At 48.3% G+C, this 19,079-nt stretch overlaps 1 protein-coding gene across 4 annotated transcripts in view; it reads left to right on the forward strand.

Moving 5' to 3' along the window:
* Abcc1 (ATP binding cassette subfamily C member 1) overlaps window positions 1-19,079 on the forward strand; it is a 134,944-nt gene that overhangs the window by 791 nt on the left and 115,074 nt on the right. The gene's annotated exons all lie outside the window — the stretch shown is intronic.

Here is a 19,079-nt window from a genome sequence, read left to right on the forward strand (position 1 = left end):
GCCCTACGCCGTCCGGCACCCGGGGTCCTCCCGGCAGTGCAGCTGCCGGGGACTTGGGGGACTCCGGTGACTCTGGTCCCGGCAGGCAGGGCGTGACGGTAACGGTGAGGGGGGATTGTGCCAGACTTAGGGTTTTGGGAGCGCTAAGGGGGCCTCTCTGCTTTGGGGTTCTCTCCAGTTACCTTCCCGAAAAGGGAGCTGTGGAGACATTCCGGGGAGCCGTGTCTCTCTGCCTCCTGTTTACCCATCTTTTTGTTTTGTTTTTGTTTTTTTACCCATATTTTTAAGTGTTGGGTCCCCCGCTTTCACCAAAGACACCCCATTACTCAGGGGTGAGCTGTGGAAAGGGGCTTCACGCTGATTGGACTGGGCTTTACCCCCGTTGTTTTTCGTCCCCATTACTGTCTGTGGTTACTTATTTTTGTCATTTTCCCCCCTTCCTCTCTCCTAAATGCTGCGTGTGGCCTGGGGTGGGGGGAGCCAGAGCAGTAGGGATGGCCAGGACTATTTCATCTGACCTTCGAGGGCAGCCTGTTACCTGTGGCTGGACCTCCCCGGGAAGGTGGTGAGGCTTCTCTGGCACTGACTGCCCTGGGGTTTTCTGAAATGTGGCGTGCTCAGGCCAGGGAGGCCTTCAGAGTTTATTTTCTGTGCTCTAATCCCCAATGTCACGGTAATGCGATTTGCCCCTTCGTGTAGGAGGCCCCTTCTGTGTCACGCTGTTGTGATTATTGGTAAATACGGCGGGCAAATCTGGACACAGTTGTTTTGCTTTTCATTTAGGAAACAGGAAAAACACCCTGGGTATTGAGGAGCTGATCAGCTAGCATCCAGAAATACCTTCTTGTCCTCTGGTACAGTCCTTTCCTGAGTGTTGAAAAGTTGTTTTCAAGGGCCCTTGGTGGCAGGCTTTCTTGTTTAGGGAGCATCGTTTTGGTGGAACAACCCAACAACACACTTTGGGGCTCTCACTTTCAAGCCAGCGCAGTTAGAGATTAACCCCGGGGCTTAAAATAGCACAGGTAGTGTGTATTCATGGTCTGAGAGAGACTGGAACCCAGTGCCAGTTGGACTTAGAAATTTCTGCTGGTCCCCTGAGCCCTGTACCTGGTTTACCAACAGCAGGATTATTTCTGGAGGGGTCCACGTGAGGATCTGGCTTAGGGCTTCATGAATTCCGGAGTAGTTCCTTGTTTATTTTCTTCTCCTAAATTAAGGCAGGGAAAGTGTAAGTGACCAGAAGTTAGATTTTGTATCAGGATGTATTTCGCTGATGGCACCTGGAGGGGATGGCAGGTGAGTTAACATTTTAAGGCATCCTTTCTCCTCTTGGTTTAGCTAAACAGTCCACCCCTGACATAGGTTGTGTGTTTTCTCTTCCAAGGCCCTCTGCCGCCACATTTGTCAGATGCCCGAGCTGTGCTTGGTGGTTAGCCTTTACCTTGGGCAGGTCCCCGCGCCTCCCTCAGTTGTGGCCTTGTAGGATTCTTCTACCTCTCCTCCCTCTGGATTCCTCTGGATGCCCCAGTTTTTGGAGGTGCCCTGAGACCAGAATTTGTGAATGGGCAGCTGGGGCACGGGAGAAGGCAAGTGTAGCTCATTGCTTGTGGCTCTGGGCCGGGAGGGACCGGTCTCTCAGCCTGTCTGGTGACTGTGTGACCCTGAGCAAGCCGTGCCTCCTCCCCATGCTTCTTTGCCCTCATCTGTAAAATGCGGACAGGAGCTACGCTGTCCTAACCTCCTGGAGTTGTGAATCAGGGAGCGGCTCAGCCTGTGCCTGGCACAGAGATCACCAGCGGTCATTATTTTGTTCTTTCCAAAGATGAAATTTTCTGTTTCCCTTTCCTTCTCTGGACTCAGTTTTTCTGTTGTTGCTGGGGTTGGGTTTGGGCTGTGCAGTCCATTTAGCTACTCCTACTCCTGATTGGTTCCTCTTGCACCCAAGACTTTGCATTTAGAAATCAAGGTTGCAGGCCCAGGTGTGACCCTCTGGAGCAGCAATGGCGAACCTTTTAGTGCTTTCAGTGGTAACAAACCACTGGCTGCAGCCCGAGTGCTGTAGGTTCCCCCGCACCTGCTCTGGAGCCTTGTTCCTGGGGGGTGTCTGCCTCTGGGTCCCAGGAAAACCAGTGGGGAAAGGCCTTGGGGATAAGGTCTTGACTTGCCGCCTTCCCCTAGGCAGATGCAGTGGGAGTAGAAAAGAGGAGCTTTGTTACCTAAATGCAAAATAGGGGCTGAGTTCCTGGTTCTTGGCTGTCTTCCTCCATAGGTGGGTGGTGGAGGGTCTGGAGCTGGTAGGAGAGGCACTTTTTGTGGCTGATGTTTGAATGATGGTCAGAAAAATGGGTCTGGGGCTCCCTCTGCAAGTCAGTTTTTTAAAAAATATGTAGTAATAATGTTTCATGCTCCGTATAGAAAAGTCGGCAAATGAGAGTCTAAGAAGACAACTCAGCAGGAGAGTGTAGCTGTGCAGAGCAGGTGCTCTATTCCTTGGGTTCAAATCTGGCCCTGCAGCTCAGGGGAGTTACTTTGCCTCTGCAGCCTCAGTGTCCACATGTGGGATAACATAGCCCCTATAAATGAATAGTGTTAATCGCAGCCCACCTCCTTGGGTTGAACCTGAGGGCCAGAGGTGGCTGGATGGGGCCTGAGGTCTTTGGAGGAGGATCCTCGGGGCAGGGCTTAGAGACAACAGCCCGGGCTTGAGCCAGTTAGGCCTTGCAAAAGGCGCCACACACTAGCAGGCTGGTCTGGCTGAGGCTCTCAAGCCTGGTCAAGTCCCAAACTGCTGGACTGGCATCTTTGTGATGGTTTTGGAGGTGCCTGGTTTTAGAACATGGTGGTGGGGGACAAAATGAATATCCACTGTGGACTAAACCTGGGGAGCAGATCTCTGCCCCTCGTGGCTCAGCGGGCCTCCCCCTTAGCAAGTCCCAGAGGAGCTTGGACTCCCCCAGCCCTCCTGCCTCAGGCAGGCAGTGCTGTCTCACAGAGGACAAAGGCTGTGGTGACCTTGCTGCCTTCCCCTTCCTATCCCATATCAGAGCCATCAGCAAATCCTGTTGCCTGGTCCTTCAAAATGTATCTGAGTTTGCCTGCTTCCCACAGCCTCCCTGGCTAGTTCCTGGATTGGAGTGCTCACTTGCCAGTGCTGTCCTAACTCCACCAGACCCTGGCAGCTTGGTTTCAGTTCAGCTGCCAGAGGGAACCTGTTAAGATACACATGAGATCCTGTCCCTGTTCTGCTTAGAACCAGGGAGCTACTCCCAGTTTTCCTCAGGGTACAAGCCAGAGGGCTTACAGTGGCCTCTGGTCTGGCCCCATTTCCTCTCAGACCTGATCTCTTGCTGCTTGATGTCTCCCTCCACTCCAGCCACCCTACTGCCAGGCCTGCTCCTGCCTCAGGGCCTTTGCACTTGCTGCTTCTACTACTTGGAGTGTTGTCTCACCTTCATATCTTGATGGGCTGTCACCTCAGGCAGCTTTCTGTGACCCCCTGCATGCACAATTCTCCACGTCACACCCCATAGCTCTTACTGCTTCCTTAGATATTTAGTATCCCACTTATTTATAGTGCTTACTCCCTAAATTTCCACCAAAAGATCAGCTCTGCAGGGACAGGAATTTTGCCTATTTGCAGCTGTAATCTCATCAACTAGGAGAGTACCTGGTACTCAGTAAACACTTGTTGAATGAATGCATGGATGACCTAAAGTTCTGGGATGCCTTGCAAACCTCCTAGAAGTTTCCCAAGAGGTGTTCAGGTTGAAATGTCACCTGTTGGAGGTGACTTAGAGCCCTCCAGCTCCAGTATTTACAGAAATGTCTGGATTTTGGATTTCAGAAAATCAGATGACCAGAGCGTGTTGGGCCCAGCGGAGGCTGCCCACTCAGGGACAGGCCTGTTGACTCCAGATTGCTGAAGTCCTCACCCCTTTTTACTGTTGCTTTCATGTAAGGCCAAGTGTCTGTTCTCTAATTCACTGTACTTTCTTACACCCGGTCACCCTCTGTTAAATTTACCACCCACCTGGTACCTGTTAGTTTGTGAATCGGCATCTGCTGCTTTGTATCCCAGCATTTTGGTGACTGCACTGAGGCCCATTCTAACTGGCTGGATTTTTTTTTTTTTTTATGAGACAAGATCTTGCAGTGGTAGTGCAGGATCCTCCTGCCTCAGCCTCCCTGAGTGCTAGCAATATAGGTGTGTGCTACTGCTTTTAAAATCGTAATTTAATTTAATTTTTTGAGACAGAGCCTCTCTAAACAGTTTAGGTGGCCTTGAACTCACAGTGTAGCCCATGCTTGCCTCAAACTCAGTGATCCTCCTGCCTCAGCCTCCCCAGTGCTGGGATTACAGGCTTGTGCCTGGCCTGGCCGCTACTTTTTTAAATGCCTTTTTTTTTTTTTTCCTTTTTGGTGGTGCTGTGGGCTGAGATCCTCCTGTGTGCTCAGCAAACACGACTGCTGAGCTACGTCTCTATGCCTGACTCTGAATGACACAATCTAGTGCCTGCAGTGGCAGGAGAGGAATGGTGAACTAATTATGGTGGCCTGAGGAATGTGAAACTAGAATCTAATTTGTACCTAGGCTCCAGACTTGCACAGAGGAGTAAGGCCTAACTTTAGTTATCAGATAGATCTTAATGGTTAGTGAAACCCAGCTTATAAAACCATGCCTGGATATTTTGCAAAAATAAATAAATGGTTTGGGATAATAAGGAGAGGCCAGGCATCCTGGAGAGAAAGCCAGGCAGCATCTGCGTGCATGCCTCCCCCGCTGGGCTGAGCAGGGCCTTGGAAGGCCGGGTATTGTGGGATGTGGGGGCATGGGAGACGCTGGCGCAGTTCACAGCCTCTGCCCTGTCGACACTCGGGCCAGGTTGCTCTTTGTGATGTAGGACAAGCTGTTTGGCTCTGTCCCAGGTCTCTGCTCACTAGGTGCTGGGAGCACCTCCCCTGGTTGACACAACCAAAAATACCCAGATCTTTGTGCAGACTTAGGGGCCGACGGAGTGGGGTGGCTTGGTCACTGACACGGAGCGGTGAGACTGCAGTCTGCATCCTGGAGTTGTGCTAAGGTCTGGGGCTGTGGAACCTCTGCGGAAGCCGGAGGAGCCTAACGGGGCTTGGTAAGGAGGTGAAACTCCACTTAGGAGGAACCCGCAGGGCCCGGGGGCTGTGTCTTCCACCCGCTTTCCTTCTTTGGGTTGAAATGTGGGATGGTTCCTTGTCACCAGTGAAAACACCTTTCGTTCCCAGGCCAGCCTGGCAGCTCTAGGCTTTCCTTGGAAACCCCTCCAGGATAAAGGGGATGATTACAAAGTGGGGATGTGTCCCAAGGGATCCCCTCCTAATGGAACTTTGCACAGCCCTGTCCGTGAGAACCTCAGGCCACCTTTTATTGGCCTTTTTGCTTGCTTGCTAATTGCTTGCTTGAGGAAGCTCTTGGCTCATTGAGAACATTTACTGAGTGCCTATGGGTTTTCCCAGTGGAAAACTTGAGTGTATTCTCACTATCATTTTTCATTCTTTTCCTTTACTTGGCTTTTTTTTTTTTGTACTTGGAATCGAACTCAGGACCTTCTGCTTGCCAGGCAGGCAGCAGCACCACTGAGCTAAATCTCCGGCCCTCTTGGCTATTTATTATTAATTGAGCACCTTCCAGATCTCACCACTGATCTACACACTGGAGGAGGGTGGGAGTGAGGAACGAAATGGACAAGACCATGTTCCTGGGCTGGCACTGGGGATGACCAGACGACTTCGTGTCTTGGTAACTGCTGTTGGAGACCCACACCAGGCTCCCTTGGGGTGGCTGCAAACTCCATAGAGGGCTGTCTGTTGAAGGCCTTTGGGAAGAGATGACGTGTGGAAACATTAGCCTTGCAAGGATCTGGGGGAAAGGGCGTCTCAGGGAGAGGGAATCACATGTGCAAAGGCCCCGAGGAACTTGATATGGCCAAACTATCAGGAGTCTAACTCAGAAGAACCGCAGAGCTTGCTCACCAAAATTGTGCCTGGAGTATTGTCCAAAATTCATGGTACAGTAATGGAATGGCATGTGGCACTCGGAAGGGGCCTGGAAATCCTAAGGAAGTTGCTTACCCCAGCCTGGCAAGAGAAACAGTCAGTGCTCAGACCTCAGCAGAGTCAGTTATAGCCTCTCATCCGTTTATGTATGAATGAAATCTTGAGTTTTAAAAATTAACCTAAACTCATAGTTATCGTGACTCATCTCTTGTCTATGAACCTCTGCTGAAATTTCCCAGACTGAGTTGGGATTCCCCAGTTCCTGTTTGTTTTTGATTGGCAACTTTGCCAATTGACGGCTCTTTGCAAACCATGAAGAGGTACTACAGATTACTAGAAAATGTATTTTAAAGCTCGATGTCACTGAATCAACCTCGGTGGTTGGCAAGAGGAAGATCTTGCAGTGTGACTTTCTGGATGTTACTTTTTAAAAAAGGTGAATAATGTAGACTCTAAAAATACAGGGGAAAGTATCAGTACTTCCCCCTCCCCGCCCCTCCGTTCCTGGAGGCAGTCATTGATGGTAGTTGCTTGGGCACCCTTCTAGAAAAATTTCAGCCATCTGCCAATATCTATGTAGATGTGTACTTTCTCCCATTCCAAATGGGTTCGTGTTCTAAATCCTGTTATATAGCTTGCTCTCTTCCCTTAATCTGATTTTATTTCCCTGTAAAGTCCATGCAGATCCAAAGAAAAGGAAAAGATTCTTTACAAGCCCTGTGCTCCTCTGTTAGGTAGCTGAGCCACGTCCCTGCAAGTCCCCTCTCCGTGGCTGTCATTTTCAGGTTTTTGGTTTGTTAGTATGGAGCATATTCCTGTGCTCTGTGCTGTGCATAAATATGCAAGTATATGTAAATGACTCAGCAGAATGGATTCCCACAGGAAATTGCCCAGTCGAAGCATATTTGTGTTTTGAAATTTGATATGTAATTGCCAGGTTGTTGCCAAGTTTACACTCCCACTCATGGACCCACCAGTATTTATTAAACACCTGTTGTGTTCCTGGTGCATCAGCATTGAGGAAGCTGAGAATTGATCCAGCTTTGGTTGATTTCTTCTGTGTGACAGGGTTTTGCCAGTCAGGTTAAACCTTAAACTCCAAAGCCTTTAGGTCAGGATGTTAAAGTAGGAGTGCTTTAATTTTGTTCCAATTTTTGAAATATGTATTTAAATTTTAAGCATGTTTTGACTTCTTTGTTATTTAAAAAGTACTCTTAAATCAACAAAGTATGGAAAGCTTTCCTCAGAATCCCACTGTGCTGATATCATTGTGATTTAACTGTTTCCACTTAAACTTTAAGTATAAGAATTTTCTTTGAAAAGCTATATATATATATATTTTCCCCCCTTTGTTTCTTTTTTACCCTGCACAGTCCAGTCAGGTTAAACCTTAAACTCCAAAGCCTTTAGGTCAGGATGTTAAAGTAGGAGTGCTTTAATTTTGTTCCAATTTTTGAAATATGTATTTAAATTTTAAGCATGTTTTGACTTCTTTGTTATTTAAAAAGTACTCTTAAATCAACAAAGTATGGAAAGCTTTCCTCAGAATCCCACTGTGCTGATATCATTGTGATTTAACTGTTTCCACTTAAACTTTAAGAATTTTCTTTGAAAAGCTATATATATATATTTTCCCCCCTTTGTTTCTTTTTTACCCTGCACGGGATCGAACTTAGGACCTTGTCTTTCAAGGTAGGCAGAACCACTAAGCTAAACCCCTGCCCCAATAATTTTCTTATTACAAAAGTGGTACATGGCTCATTGTGACAGTAGAGTTTTAACCCTTTACTCTCTGGTGTTAACCAATAACTTAGGCGTTCTTCCATTTCTTTTCTTGTAATCACATAAATATAAGCTTAGCCAATAACGTTGACCTCAAAATGGATTCTTTTGTAATCGTTGCTTTGTGTGTGTGTGGTACTGAAGAATTGAACCCAAGACGTTGCACCTGCTAAGCAAATGCTTCATCACTGACCTACACCCTCACCCTTACTACTGTTTTGTAGTTTAGCATGCCAGACATGTCTAAACACAGGTGAAAACCTGGGTGTGGTGGCCCTTGCCTGTGATCCCAGCACTTGGGACACTGAAGCAGAAGGATCGCTGCAGATTCAAGGCCAACCTGAACTGCAGAGTAAGACCCTGCCTCAAACAAACAAAGCCCAAAGCACTAATCCCTTGTAATAGTCATGTGATATTCCAAATTACAGATTTGCAATAATTAATTGAACTATTTTCCTATTAATGATCATTGGGTAGATTTCCCATTTTTCTGGTTCCAGGAGACCGTGGAGAATTTTTGTACATGGGTCAAAATTATGTAGATTTTATCTTCAATAGATGTGGGCTCTTTATTTTCCAAAGAGTTCATATTAATCCATTCCCAGTGACAGTGAATTCCCATTTGTTGGCATAATTCCTAGTTCTGAACGTGATCAAATTTTTTTAATTTGCTGGGTAAAAAGATAGCATGTTTTCTTTTTTATAGTGTTTTCATTACTCTAGCTTTTGCCTAACATATGTTCCAGAAAGGAGTTACTCTAGCGGATGTCAGAGTAGATGTGGGTTGGACTTTAGCTCAGTGATATAGTGATTGCCTGAAATTAACAGGGCCCTCAGCACCATCACCATCGAAAAGAAAAAGAAGCATAGGTGTGACAGACTGTTTCTCTGGTCCCCTCCCATCACTCTTGTTAAGGCTGGAGACCAGGGACGCAGGGAAAGACGAACCAGCTGTCCTTGAGAACGGTGACCTTGGTAGTTATAAGCCGGTGGGCATGTCTGAGAGTCCTGTGATAAGACTCCATGAGTTTATTAACCCACACGTTAGTCAAAGGCATATGTTAGATCAGAATCTCTCTGGGGACTGCAGATGCAGTTTTTTGTTTTTGTGGTACTGGGAATTGAACCCAGGGCTTCTCACTGAGCTGTGTTCCCAGCCCTTTCAAAAACAATTTTTTTTTTTTAAGTTTTGAGATAGGGTTTTGCTAAGTCACTAAGTTCCCTGGGTGAAACTTAAACTTGTGATCCATCTGTGTCAGCCTTCCGGAGTGCTGAGATCACAGGCATGTGTCACCATGCCCTGCAGGGGCTGCGGATACACTTTAATGCAGTTAATTCTACCTTTGGCTCACCGTCTTAGTTATTTTTCTCATGGGTGAGACAAAATGCTTGATGCCCAAAGTTAAGGGAGGAAAGGTTTATTTGGCTCAGTTTATAGAGGTTTCAGTCCATGGCAGAGGGGCATTGCAGAGGAGAAATGGGTCATGGCAGGCAGAAAGTAGCAAAGCAAGCAAGGGACAAGACAAGCCTCTTTCTGTCCTTTATATTGTATCCAGGTTACCAAAATTAGGGCGGTGCCAATCCAATCAGTGGACTGATTGAGTAATCACACATCTCCATCCTAGCACCTTTAATCCTAGCTCTGCGCCCCGAATCAACCACACGCTCTAGATCCAGTCACCTCTGAAAAATCCCCACCTATGACTGCAAGAGGCTTTGGGGGGACATCCGGACACAGCCATAGTCACCCAGGATCCCTGGGGTCTTGGTGGGCTCATTATGTTTGGTGTTGGGGACACAGCTGGCCCACTTCTTGATAGCTGCACACTTGAGGGTTGGAGCCAGTGCTCACCTCTGTGTCTCCAAGGGCCTATGAGAAGAGAGAGAGAGAGACGCAGCCCCCAAAGAAAGCCGAGGAGATAGTACAAGGCTGGGGCCAGGGTGCCAGGCTCAGGAGAGTGGCTGTGAAGATCGTCTTGCCTCTTCCCAGCATGCCAAGTGGGCCAGTTACTTCTCTTCCGGGGGCCTCAGTCTCCCCATCTGTAAAGTAGACATGATCCTGCTGTTTATCTGCTGTGGGGAAGAAGAGAGGTTCATTGAGGCTGCTCAGCCCAGCAGTGGGTGGCACACAGTGGGTGAGCAGCAGATGACAGCAGTGGTTGTGAAGGAGGAGGTTGCCCCAGAGGGGACAGGCTGTGGAGTGGAGGTTTCTGGTGTGGTGACTGCCTTTCTACAGCCTTTGGGTCCATGTGGGTCTTGGCAGAATCAGGACAGAGCCCAGGCGAACATCCTGATTTATCCCTTATTCACAGGGGAGTTTAGATGGTCCCACCCAGGACCATCCAGGTCAATTTACCCAGTCGTTCTGGGGTGTGTGTCTGTAATGTGCTCAGGCCCGAGTGAGGGGTGTGAGCAGTCTTGGGTGAAACAAGTGTTGGGTGTCAGCTCTGAAATCGGACTGATGTGGGGAAGTTCGTTTGCAGGTTTGAGTGTGGCTCAGGATTAAGAAAACCTGCTTAACTACCTGTGTGGGTTGTTGGTATGAGTCCAGCTGTGGCAGCTCTGAGGGCTGCTGAGTGATAACGTGCTTTGGGAAGTCCCAGGTTGTCTGATTCTACAGACATGGTAGGGATTGCATTATTTAGAGGGGCTTCTTCCTTTTATCTTCCTCATTCTTCGCTCTGATATTGTAAGAGCGACACTAAAGCACAGAGAAACGGGCATAGTAAAAAGTGAAAGTCCTCCATTACATTCTTGTGGATAGAATCTTTTTGACAGATTGGTGTATGTAATTTTCAGTCCCTCTTTCCCACCAAAGCTCACTTCTTATTTTAAAAAGTAAGAATGGGACCCTGTGAAAATGTGTTCTTTTCACTAACTAGTGCAGTGATGGCAAACCTTTTAAAGCTTCCAGTGATATAACTCACTGTAGCACAAGTGCCTTAGGTTTGCCACCTCTGGACCAGTGTATCTTGGTTATGAACCATTTTTCCTACCAAACAGGTAGTTACTTGAATGTACGTGAACCTATATGTGTTCTTTTCACTAACTAGTGCAGTGATGGCAAACCTTTTAAAGCTTCCAGTGATACAACTCACTGTAGCACAAGTGCCTTAGGTTTGCCACCTCTGGACCAGTGTATCTTGGTTATGAACCATTTTTCCTACCAAACAGGTAGTTACTTGAATGTAAACGTGAACCTAATTAAGAACTTTGCTTATTACTGCTTCCTCTTGAGGCAGTTGGTCATAACCTTGATTTTTAACTGCTGCATGCAGAGGTCCTGGGGAGAAGGTGAAGCAAGGCCTGGGTGAAATGGGTGTCTTCAGTCCTCTTAGGCACCCTTTGTGGGATATAGAACTCCTGCAGCTCGCTGCTCCTGGCCCGTGAATTGGCCTCATGGACTAGCCCATTCTTTCGATGGTCCCTGTCTGAGAGTCTCCTGAGTATCCTTCAGCTGGGCTCCAGGCTGAGAATCCAACAGTGTACAGAGCTTGGTCCCTGCCCTCCTTGAGCTTTTGATCATCTGGGGGAAATGGACAAATAAATGGAAAACCGTACCCATAACCCATAACCAAGAAGTGCTAAGAAGGGAAACTCCTTGGTGCTCAGTGAGTACTGTAAGGGGTTTGCATTGGCTGGAAGGAAGGGGACTAGAAGCCTATATTGTAGTATGGGTGTGGTTGAGAGCAGCAGGGTTCTCAAATACAGTGGCTAAAGATACAAGCTAATTTCTCAAATAAAAATCTCAGCAGGTGTGGTAGGTCTGTCAGCGGCCTCAGCCTCTCCCGTCTTGCTGCTCTGCTGTTCTTGGTATAGACCAAGATTATAGATTGAAGGTGCGCGCCCGCCCCAGCCAGGAAAAAGGGAAGAAAGAGTACTGCCTGGAAGTGGCCTAACTCTCCTCTTTCCGTCCCATTGGCTGGTAGCCAGTCACCTGGTTATATCTAGTTGCAAAGGACACTGGGAAATGCAGTTTCCTTTCTGAATGAGCACATGCCCAGCTGCACATTGCAAGTAGATGAAGGAGAATGGATGTTGGAGAACAACTGGCGTTTAATGCTGCATAGGCAAAAGCAGAAGATAAAAAAATATTCTAGACAGAAAGAAGCTACAGAATCCCCGGTTTAGTGTGGAAGGCCACTGGCTGGAGGTTGGAGAGGAGGGGCGCAAGGAGGCTGAGAAATGACATGTGGGACTTGGATGCTTCAGGATGGTTTCCTTCCCCATCTCCTTGCTATCTGTTAGCTCTAAGACAGGAGAGCTCATTTGTTTTTTGTTTTTTGTGTCCTATGGATTTAGCCCAGTGAGTGCTGAACTACATTCCCCAGCCGTTTTTATTTTTAATTTTTAAACATTTTTTGGTATTGGGGATTGAACTCAGGACCTTGTACTGCAGGTGGCGGCAACACTAAGCTAAATCCCTGACCCCCAGCCATTCTTATTTTAAGGTTTTGTGTCACTAAGTTGCCCAGATTGCCTTGAACTTTTGATCCTCCTGCCTCTGATTCCCAAGTATACCCAGGTTTGCAGGCATGTGCCACCACATCTGGCTAACACAGAAGTGTTTAAAATGCGGTCCCTAAAGGCTGATCCCTTCTTAGGTGTTGGAAAGAACATGATTAAAACTGTTTCACCTCTGTTGTCCTATGTGATTTTAGTAAGAGTTTATTTTTATAAATAAAATGAATGACAGGCAATGATAATTACTGTGTCAAGTAGTGTGCTAAGCTTTCTCTGTGTATTCCTTGTTTTTGGCCTACAGTAATGCTGGATTGGTGCTCTTATGGCCCTGTATTTAGATGGGGAAACTTAGACACAGTTCAGCTTACCCATAGTTGCACAGCTAGCAGGGAGTGTGTCAGGTGCAATTTTCAAACCCAGATGTGACCTTTGAGCCTGCCCTTGTCTTTTCTGGGTTTCTCCTCAGTATCTGCATCTATTCCTCGTGGTTGTCACATCTGTACCTGAGCTCCTGTTTTAACATTTGGCTTCAGGAAGCAGCCTGACTCCCACAGCCTACACAATGGTGTTTATTTATTTACACTCAGAAATTCCAGCGCCTCTGGTAGTTTCTGGCATCACTGTAAAGGCTAACGTTTCTGTCATTCTCATTTTCTTGGTCTCAGGGTCCAAAAATGTCACTGCAGTTCTCAACCAGCACCTCTAGCCTCGTGGTTGGAACAGGGACGAGTCATGCTAGCAAAAATCCTTCTCAGAAGTCCTCTCCCACATGGCAGACGTCTGTTCAAGTCTTCTTGGCTGGAGCAGCTTCATGTGACCACCTTGAGCTGCAAGGGAGGCAGGAAAAGTGAGCTTTTATTTCTGTGCTTCCTTAGTGGGAGGCAGCACAGAAGAAGGAAATTAGCCAAAGCCATTGAGTAAGCCTGCCAGTAGTATCTGCCATATACTTATTTGCTTCTCTCTAAATCAGTTTGCTGCTTCTTAACTTTAATAAGTCTGTCCCAGTGGAAGTTTTATATCACTTTAAAATACCTGTGAAGTCAGATTGGTCCCAATCGCGTGTTTACACAATAGCTGTTGAAGTAGCTAAATTGTCCCATCAGTATCTGCAGAGGACGGGCTCCAGCATCCGCTTCAGGTACCAAAGTCCCAGGATGCCCAGGCCCCTATGTAAAGTGGATGTATGCTATGTATGTCCTCCTGTGTACTTTAAATCATTTCTGGATTACTTGCAACAGCTAATACAGTGTCTGTGCTGTGTAAATAGTTGTATTATGTTGTTTAAGGAATAATGAAAAAAATTTCTGGCCATGTTCAGATGCATTTTTTTTTCTTTTGCTTTTTCTTTTTTCTTTTTTTTTTTTTTTTGGTTTTGGTTTTGGTTTTTGTGACAGTGTCTTGCTATGTAGTTCAGGTGGCCTGGAACACACTGTGTAGCCCAGGTTGGGCTTGCACTCATGGCAATCCTCCTGCCTCAGCCTCCTGAGTTCTGGGATTATAGGTATACGCCCCACGCCTGGCATCAGATCCAGTTGTTTTTGTTTTTTTTTTTTTTTCAAATATTCAATTGATTGAATCTACAGATACAGAACCCACATATGTGGAAGGCCAACTATTTCCCTATTTTAAAAAAAGTATATTCCTCCACCTGCCTAGATCAGTGGCTCTTCGCACTGGGTGCTTTTGCCCACAGGGGACACTTGCAATGTATGGGAACATTCTTGGTTGTCACAGCCAAGGGAAGAGGGTGCTGCTGACATCTAGTGGGGAGGGGCCAGAGATAGGCTCAACGTCCTGCCATGTACAGCAAACCCCCCACAACGGAAAGTTGGCCTTGAAATCTGAGAGGGGCACCTCCTGGCCCCTGAAGCCGAAGTGGTTGAAGTAAGAGCCTTCTCCTAGACAAGGCCTATCCATCCCAAGTGTCTTACTCGGAAAGAACACTGAGCATTTCTCTCCTGGGGCCAGGAAGAAGCTGGTGCCCACATGCTTTGGAAAGGATTGTGCACTGGTGAGTAGGAGATTTTATTGCCGCCTCTCTGCCTGGGCTTGGCGAAAACAAGCTGGCCTGGACATGTGCCTTGGAAACAGGAAGGCAGCTGGCAAGTGGTGATCAGAGACCAGGCTGCAACAGGTTCCCCAAGCTGGCCTGGACCTTAGATTACCCTGGTCCTCTCCCACGTGGTTAATTGACACAGCTGGGGTGAGAGGTGAGTGTGTGGTGACTGTCTTGCTTCCTTGAAGTGAGGGGATTTTTCATTTTCCTTCCAGATTCTGGAAACTTCCATCCCTGTGTGGTACATTTAGAGGCCAGGCTGTTGATGCAGGTATTTTGCTTTTCATGGATCCCAAGAGGCCTGCCATTGTGAATGTGTCCCAGTTTTAGGGTTGTTATGAAGATATGACCAGTAGTGTTTATAGGACTGGTGTCAAAGATGTTCATAGGAGGGAACACGGGTCTTAGAATTAGTGCAGTGTGGTGATAGCTTCCTCCTTTCCTCCCATTCTTCCTCTCTCTCTTCCCTTCTGAGTGTTAATTTCTTTTTTCTTGAACATCCATGCTAGGTGCTTGGGATACACAGCATGGCGAGTTGAGGCTTCTGCGATCCCTTTCTCTTGGAGGCCACGGTTGTGAACATATTTAGGGGACTGTAGGGAACCTGTCTTCAGAGCAGTGTAGCCTCTGCTCAGATCCTGGCTCTGCTGCTCACCAGCTGTGTGATCTTGGATAGTAGCTTTGCCTATCTGTGCTTGTTTTCCCATGTGTAAAATAGGGCCAAGAGCAGTGCCTGCCTCATAAAGTTGTAAGATCAGCTGAGCTCCTATGCTGTTAATGTGCTAGCCGTGTGACTGTGAATGGCACCAGCACCGTCATTTTGTAGCAGAGCAGTCCCCACCGAGGGCCACAGCAGAGCCCGGGATCGGGATGGAGCTGAGACCGAAGTTCTCGGTAGACTCCCGAGTTGGCCTGGTTAACTTCTGGGCCTCTGCGTAGCTTGGTTTCCTTGGCTCAGGTCCTGAGGCATTTTTAGCCAGTGCTTCAGATGCCACCTCTATAAAGAGAAGAACAGTAACAGTGCCTAGCCTGTGGGTGCATGAAGGGTTAGATCAATCGATGAGTGTAACCTGCTCAGAAGCACATCAGGGCTATCCATATTTGTTGGGATCGTCCAGACCTCTGGGAAAGGAAGGAGGATGAGCCCTCCACCTTGAACCTGTGTTTCCTGTGTTCGAGCACCTAGGCCTTCATCACCGCTCTCAGGGAGTGGCAGATGTCCTGGGTATATTTCTTGTTCTCTTTTCAACGTGTGGCTTGGAGATGATTGCCAGAGGATGGGAGCCCAAGGGCCAGCACTGCCACCTCCGGGGAAGTGCGCCGTCACACCTGGATCCTCCTGTGTGCTGTCAACAAGTATATAGAGGGCACCAGGGGAACTGAACAGACACCTTCCTGCTTTGGGGAAATTATAAGTAGGGAGGAAAGAGATAACCTAGGACGAAGGAGAGAGACAACTGATAGTGGATACCTAGGGAGGCAGCCCCTCTTAGGCCCCAGGGCACTCTTAGGTGAACAGTCTCATCCCTGCTCCCACCCTGGGCATAGGGTGTTGTGGTTATTCCTGTCTTGCAGGTGGGGAAGTGGAGGCAGTGAGAGCCAAAGGCACCCAGCTAGTCAGTGGCGGGAGCAGGTTTGAACCCAAGCCGTCTGTCTGGCTCTCAGATCTTACCTGTCACCCCTGTCCTGGATTGAACAGAGGCCTGAGCATGCCCTGCAATGCCAGGAAAGGCTATGGCTCATGTTAATTAGAAACGTTCCTGTGCGTCTTCGTAGTCTCTGCTCTCTACAGAATGCTTCTCACTTCTTCAGAACAGCTCTGTGGAGTTGACACCCTGTCACCCCCATTTTATGGAGGGAAAAACTGAGGCCCGGAGTGTGTTGTGACCTGTCCAAAGTTGCACAACTCATCTGTAGCAGAGCTGGGTTAAAACCTGGGTTTTTGGCCCAGATTCCAGGCTCCTAGGCACGACCCCATCCTGACCACAGTGGCCATGGCAGCCTGGGTGTGGGGGCCCCTCCCTGCAGGATGTGCCCAGCAACACTGGGCAATCCTGGAGCAAGGCAGAAGAAAGAGGGTCTCCTGGGGGCCTGGACTCATTTCGGCTTGTGGCTTTATGAGCCATTTCAGAAGAACAGTTGTGGCAACGACAATAGTAACACTGTGGTGGAGCAGCAGCAGACTCTACCCTTCCTGAACCACGTCACCAGCCCTGAGTGTCTTCGCTGCACCCAGGGTACCGGAAGTCTGGGAAGTGGATCGGGGATCAGCGACCCCCCACCCCCATCCCCATCAGGCCACACAGCTGGGAAGTGGTAGTACTGGCCGGAGGCCAGGTCTGTGAATGCACGGCCCGCCGGACCACTGTGTCCCGGCCTCTCCTTCAGCCCCCTGCTCCCGCTTGCCTCTTCGCAGTTCCCATGGAGACCATGGACCTCAGGGTGGGAGAGGCCTGCCAGATGTTCCCGGGACCCAGGGCTCTGGGCAGGGGTGCACGTGTGTAGCAGACATCCCTGCCCAGTACTGGCAGGCTGTCAGTGGCACAAGCTTCCTGCCTCCCCCCAATTCAGCTGTATTGCATTAGGAGTCTGAAGCCTTACTGACTCACAGGGCCATGTCGGATGGCAGAGCTGGGCGAGCTCAGCTCCTCTGCCAGTGGCTGCCACGGAGACCCTAGTTGTGGTCTGTGAAGTAGCAGGGCCCTGTGGAGGTAACTTCCAGGTACGGTCAGTTTGAGTCCAGCTAATTTTTCCCTGAATTACAGTTTCCTTTACTAACCCGATGGGCTGCTGGTTAATGACAGCTCAGTCCTGGTACCTGTTTATTCTCTCCACAAGATAAGCAGTGCATCCCTCTTACAGCCCTGCTTGATACATCTGCTACTGCCAGGTGTGTCCCACTCTGTCACCAGGTAGCTCCTCCTTCCCACACTTGTAATCAATAAATACTGGATGTCTTGGTGCCTTTAGTCTATTGCCCAGACCTAGCTTGGACTGGCCTCCTTGAGTCTTGTTTCTTGTCTTTGTTCACTTTAGCTTGTGTTGTATTGCTTTGCAGGAGATCGGGACCCACAGCTGGGGCCCTGACACACTCAGCTGGGCGTGGGGTTTCTCCAAGGGCTGTCTGAGGATGGTGGTTTCCAGTTCTTACACTTTCTGTCTGCATTGCACAATTCCTGGAGTTCTTGCAGCACCCCAGTGGGCTCATGCTTTCCTGCTGGGAATCCTGAGTCGAGCCTCACTTTCTTGAACCTGTCCTGTCTCAGATGTGTCCATTTGTCACTGGGTCTTGTAGCACTTAGAACTCTTGGACTTGCCCAGTGACCATTCCCTGGTGGCTCCTCATAGGCTGTCCTTCCTTCTTTATATTTGGGCAAATCTTTCTGAATTTTACCTCCTTCTGGAAGTTGGCTCTGGCTTAGTATGGTGGTACATGCCTATAATCCCAGTAGTCTGGGACGATGAGGCAGGAGGATTGTGAGGTTAAGTCCAGTGTGACAATGTCATGACTTAGTGGGACATCTTAAAAAAGAAAAAAAAAAAGGAAACGGAAAAGAAAAGACCGTTCTGACCTCCCACACGGACCGGAGCAGCAGGGCTTCCATAGTGTGGTTCACAGTTCTGTCTGTTAGGTGGATGATCCAACCTTGTCCTTACCACCTCGGGTGTTGGCCTGCCTGCATGGGGTGGGCCTCTTCCGTTCACAGCTGTGCTGCCTGGGATAAGCCATGCACATCTCTGCACCTCAGTCGCTTTCTCTGCAGAGTGGGAAGACTGCACAATTTCCAAGGGTTGGAGTGAAGACGAAGTCCCTGTATGTGTGTTTCTGAGAAGCAGCTGTCATCCCTGCCCTTGGAGCAGGAGAGAGAGACTTCGCTTTGTGAGTTCGCACCTTACTTGTCATTTCCGCGTATCTCTTTGCTTTGTGCTTTTGCAGTCATCATGATGGTTATTTAGCTCACTGTCCTACCTTGTGTTTAAGAGTCTAAACTTTGTGGTTCCACCACCTGCCTCAAAAGCACAAAGTCCTGAGTTCGATCCCTGATACCAAAAAAAAAAAAAAAGTCTAAATTTTTTCTTTAGTGTTGGGGATTGAGCCTAGGGCCTTCTCACTGAGCTACATCCCCAGCCCTTTTCTGTAAAAAAAAATTTTGAGACAGGGTCTTGCTAAGTTGTCCAGGCTGGGCCTGAACTTGTGATCTTCCTGCCTCAGCTTCAGGTGTGCATCACCACACATAGCTGAGTGTAAGCCTCTGGGGGGCAAGGTGCAAGTGCGTTTTTTTTTTTCTGGTTCGAGTCCTGACACAAGTGGGGCCCAGCAGATGTGTTGATGGATGGATGGACCTGGGGAGGGGCCTTCAGAGTTGCTAGGCATCGGTGGTCGAGTTGGCCAGATGGGCAGGCTCTCTTGGCTGGGAACAAATTTGGGGGTAGTTGGCAGTTTCTGCACACACTTTTGTTGTTACAGCTCGGGTGGGAGGGTGGCACTTGGAAGCTAATGAGGTGGTGGCCGGGGTGCTGCTAAACATCCTACTGTGCATGGGACAGAAGTAGCTGGCCTGAAATATCAGTAGAGCTGAGGGTGAGAAATCCAGGGAGAAAACAGTGTAAAACATTGCATTAAAAATTTTTAAACAAATGCACACATTTTAGTTTAGGCAATGCTGGGATAGGGATTTAGCTCAGTGGTTCTGCCGCCTTCCTTGCGAGTGCAAGGACCAGAGTTTGATCCCTGGTAACAAAA

Source organism: Fukomys damarensis, unplaced genomic scaffold (assembly GCF_012274545.1).
Source record: "Fukomys damarensis isolate Sample0158 unplaced genomic scaffold, DMR_v1.0_HiC HiC_scaffold_34, whole genome shotgun sequence".
NCBI classification, from domain to species: domain Eukaryota; kingdom Metazoa; phylum Chordata; class Mammalia; order Rodentia; family Bathyergidae; genus Fukomys; species Fukomys damarensis.